The sequence below is a fragment of the Battus philenor genome, unplaced genomic scaffold, assembly GCF_028537555.1.
Source record: "Battus philenor isolate CCGP_79_NKW_IND1 unplaced genomic scaffold, ilBatPhil1.0.hap1 SCAF_36, whole genome shotgun sequence".
Classification (NCBI taxonomy): Eukaryota; Metazoa; Arthropoda; class Insecta; order Lepidoptera; family Papilionidae; genus Battus; species Battus philenor.
The window spans coordinates 532,501-537,500 of NW_027181700.1; the positions used below are offsets into that span (position 1 = coordinate 532,501).

The 5,000-nt window shown below is 49.9% G+C and overlaps 2 non-coding genes across 2 annotated transcripts; both read left to right on the forward strand.

Annotated features, from left to right (window-relative positions):
* Positions 1 to 1,902: 1,902 nt before the first annotated feature.
* On the forward strand, positions 1,903 to 3,806 carry LOC137927704 (small subunit ribosomal RNA). Its single transcript, XR_011107848.1, has one exon. It is a non-coding gene; the product is annotated as a small subunit ribosomal RNA (ribosomal RNA).
* An 816-nt stretch (positions 3,807 to 4,622) lies between these two features.
* On the forward strand, positions 4,623 to 4,779 carry LOC137927804 (5.8S ribosomal RNA). Its single transcript, XR_011107936.1, has one exon. It is a non-coding gene; the product is annotated as a 5.8S ribosomal RNA (ribosomal RNA).
* Positions 4,780 to 5,000: the final 221 nt, after the last annotated feature.

Sequence of the window (5,000 nt, forward strand, 5' to 3'; positions counted from 1 at the left end):
TTCTTAAATCTTTATTATACAAACGCAACCCGCTTTACGGACGCGACTCTTATATTAATTATTATGATGATGACTATGTATCTCACTCTTATTTACATATATCTCAATCGATGCGCCGCACGCATAAATATCATGACGAGCTCGGTAACGGCGATCGATAACAATAGTCGCGAGGCGCGGCACGTCCGTAACGAAACACACAATCAATCAATACAATAATTTTAATACTGGATATAAATAATTTGACCGCGAATGGACCGACGACGATGCGTTTAAACGTTCCACTGCTTGTGCCCAACGTGATGATGATGATGACGATGATGACGATGATGACGATGACGATATTGAAGATAGTAAAGTTTTAGCATCGACATTAATCGTAATTTTAACACACGGAATCAGGACGATATCACGTTAGAAAATCGATACACGAACGGGACCGGACTCTGTCGTTTTCCGAAATCGATACGCGAACGCCCGAGTGACTATCCGCACCCCGAGGCCGGGCCGCACGATCTTTATTACGGACCGCTACCGTCTCGACGACGACGACGACGACGACGACGACGACGACGACGACGACACCTTTCTTTGTCTCAGTCGACATCGCGTATGAAAGAGTGCGATCGTCATCAGCACGAAATTTATGCATCGATACGCGAACGGGACCGGACTCTGTCGTTTTCAGAAATCGATACGCGAACGCATCGGCGGCTGGCTACGCGCAATCCGCGATCGGGTCGAACGATGATGATGATGATGATGATGATGATGATGATGATGATGATGATGATGATGACGACGACGATGACATCGAGATCAGGGTCAGATATAGATATGTAGATCGGTGGTATGCAATCGATACGCGAACGCTCTATAGCGCTACGCGGAGACGCATACAGTCGTTCCCGCATATACATGGGACTGGCGCGAGACGCGCCGGTCGGCCGAATCGAGTTCTCTCCGATGCTCTTCTGTTTTGTTTTGTTTGTTGGTGGTTGTGGAGTGTGGAGTGTGTTTTTTTGGTTGGTGGGGTGTGTGTGTGTGTGGTGGTGGTGTTAGTTTGTTTGCGGAGATTGCGTTTTTTTTAGATTTAGTTTTTTTTTTTTTTTTTATAAAAAAAAAAAAAAATTTAAAAATTATTCTTAGAAAACGCGCGCGAATCGAACAAAACTAATAACACCGATACACAAACAACGCGCGCCACCAACGAGAACGCCCGAAACTGAAACTTCTATAACCCGCACGAACGACACAGCGGCGGCGGAGGAGGGAAGAAAAAGGGGATCATCTCCCCACAACAACACACCGTAAACTGTGTCGGACGACGTCTCCGTTATGTAAGAGCGGAAGGCGTAAGAGAACGTCTCGTTTAATTAACGCGAACGGCGTTGGGCTCCCGAGTCGACTTCGGGGCGGCCCTTAACGCATCGCATCAACGAGCTCGTCGCGCGCTAGTCGCGCGACGGTCGATCATGATATATAAATCAAGGATTTCGGATCTCTCTAAAACCGGGCTGGAAATCGGTCATTGTTCGTTTTGCGAAACGATATTTTATAAAAGTGAAGATTTGTATGTGTCTCGTCAAAGAACGTTCCGATGAATCGGACGCGATGCCGCGTCCAAAGTAAATCTGGACGAACGCGAGGCGAGTGTTGAGATATACATTTTCCTCCGTGAACAGATAGAAAAACGAATTCATTTTGTTGTTGCGGTGTGGTGTTGTGTGTGTATTGTAATAAATACGCACGCACGCACGCACGCAAAAAGCTACCTAGGCACCGGCGCGTCACGGCGTTTCGAACGTCCGACGCGTCGCTTGTCACACGTCTATCATATCATCATCACCCTCATATCTCTCGTATGTGCGGTGTTGGTGTGTGTTAGCTCTACTAGCTAGCTCCCTGGTTGATCCTGCCAGTAGTTATATGCTTGTCTCAAAGATTAAGCCATGCATGTCTCAGTGCAAGCCGTATTAAGGCGATACCGCGAATGGCTCAATATATCAGTTTTGGTTCCTTAGATCTTACCTCGGTTACTTGGATAACTGTGGTAATTCTAGAGCTAATACATGCAATCAGAACTCTGACCAGTGATGGGATGAGTGCTTTTATTAGATCAAAACCAATCGACGGAGGGCCTCGCGTCCGAAGTCGTTAATTTTGATGAATCTGGATAACTTTTGCCGATCGCATGGTCCAGCACCGGCGACGCATCTTTCAAATGTCTGCCTTATCAACTTTCGATGGTAGTTTCTGCGACTACCATGGTTGTCACGGGTAACGGGGAATCAGGGTTCGATTCCGGAGAGGGAGCCTGAGAAACGGCTACCACATCCAAGGAAGGCAGCAGGCGCGCAAATTACCCACTCCCGGCACGGGGAGGTAGTGACGAAAAATAACGATACGGGACTCTTACGAGGCCTCGTAATCGGAATGAGTACACTTTAAATATTTTAACGAGGAACAATTGGAGGGCAAGTCTGGTGCCAGCAGCCGCGGTAACTCCAGCTCCAATAGCGTATACTAAAATTGTTGCGGTTAAAAAGCTCGTAGTTGCATTTGTGCGCCGCGCTGTCGGTGCACCGCATCCGCGGTGATACTGACACGTCTGCGGAGCATATCGTCGGTGAGCCGTCGGTAAAACGGCGGTTCAATATCAAAATCCTATCGCGGTGCTCTTCGGTGAGTGTCGAGATGGGCCGACAATTTTACTTTGAACAAATTAGAGTGCTCAAAGCGGGCTCAAAATGCTGCTTGAATATTTCGTGCATGGAATAATAGAATATGATCTCGGTTCTATTTTGTTGGTTTTCAGAACTCCGAGGTAATGATTAATAGGGATAACTGGGGGCATTCGTATTGCGACGTTAGAGGTGAAATTCTTGGATCGTCGCAAGACGAACATCAGCGAAAGCATTTGCCAAAGGTGTTTTCATCAATCAAGAACGAAAGTTAGAGGTTCGAAGGCGATTAGATACCGCCCTAGTTCTAACCGTAAATATGTCATCTAGCGATCCGCCGACGTTACTACGATGGCTCGGCGGGCAGCTTCCGGGAAACCAAAGATTTTGGACTCCGGGGGGAGTATGGTTGCAAAGCTGAAACTTAAAGGAATTGACGGAAGGGCACCACCAGGAGTGGAGCCTGCGGCTTAATTTGACTCAACACGGGAAATCTCACCAGGCCCGGACACCGGAAGGATTGACAGATTAACAGCTCTTTCTTGATTCGGTGGGTGGTGGTGCATGGCCGTTCTTAGTTGGTGGAGCGATTTGTCTGGTTAATTCCGGTAACGAACGAGACTCTAGCCTGCTAAATAGGCGTCGTCATTTAGGTGTGCGCCGCTCCGGTGGCGCAACTCACTGGCGACGTATTAAAATTCTTCTTAGAGGGACCGGCGGCTTCGAGCCGCACGAGATTGAGCAATAACAGGTCTGTGATGCCCTTAGATGTCCTGGGCCGCACGCGCGCTACACTGAAGGAATCAGCATGTTCTCCCTGGCCTAGAGGCCCGGGCAACCCGTTGAAACTCCTTCGTGCTGGGGATTGGGGTTTGCAATTATCCCCCATAAACGAGGAATTCCTAGTAAGCGCGAGTCATAAGCTCGCGTTGATTACGTCCCTGCCCTTTGTACACACCGCCCGTCGCTACTACCGATTGAATGATTTAGTGAGGTCTTCGGACCGACACGCGGTGGCTTCACGGCCGTCGGCGTTGCTGGGAAGTTGACCAAACTTGATCATTTAGAGGAAGTAAAAGTCGTAACAAGGTTTCCGTAGGGGAACCTGCGGAAGGATCATTAACGTGTGTGTATGTGTGCGAGACGCGTGATATGTTCACGAACGTTGTTGCGCCGCTGTTGCTGTTGCTGTTGTTGCTGTTGCGACGACGACGACGACGACGACGACGACGACTTCGTACATACCGTGTTTACACATATATATATGTAATACATCCATAATGATATATATATACGACATATATACATATATATGTACGTACGCGCGCGCGCTGCTGTTCGTATCTAATGCGGACGAGCGCGCGCGCGTGTGCGTGCGTGTGTGTGTGCGTGTTTGTATATATGTATAAAAAATAAAATGTGAAATAATTGTCTCTAGCGTCTATTACGCCTAACGGCGCAGCGGCGACGGCGCCGTGGCGGTGGCCGGTGGCGGTGGTGGCATTCGTCGAAAGTGCTACCGCCGCCGCTGCCTCCGCCGCCGTCGAAGCGGCCGGGTGGCGGAAAAACGCCGAGAGACGAGCGCCGACCGGGGCATACCAAACGGAGCGTTCGAAGCGGTGAAAATCCCCACTGCCTAGCTCAGGCCCTTTATTGTCGGTTGGCGCTATACAAAACGAAATTTAAGCGGTTAGAAAGATGACAATGTCGTGCGTCACGCCAGCTCGTTGGGGGGTGCGCGGGTCGTCGTCGTTCATCATTCTAAAGGATTCGCGTCGGGGCGTTAAGCTTTTTCGGTGCCGTTTCTTTATGAACGCCTCGGCGCACATGAATTCGACCAACTTTCGACGTTAATACATAAAAACGGACAATCAAGTGGCCGACGGCGAGAGCCGTAGGCCGCTACCGTAAGTAATAACAACATTAAGAAAAAACCATTACCCTGGACGGTGGATCACTTGGCTCGCGGGTCGATGAAGAACGCAGTTAACTGCGCGTCATAGTGTGAACTGCAGGACACATTTGAACATCGACATTTCGAACGCACATTGCGGTCCGTGGAGAAATATCCAGGACCACTCCTGTCTGAGGGCCGGCTGTTAAAATATAAAAACCACACTGTTCGGTGTAGAACGCGCGCTACGTGCGCTCGCGCCGGTCGATGCGCGCGGCGGTGACGCGCGACGCGGCGGCGGCGGGTTGGTGGGGGGTGATGAACGAGCTCGCGGACGGTGCGATGGGACGATCTCTAATAAGAGTCTCTCGTCCGCGCCGCCGCGGCTCTCACTCTCTCTCTCTCTCACTATCCGCCGTCGC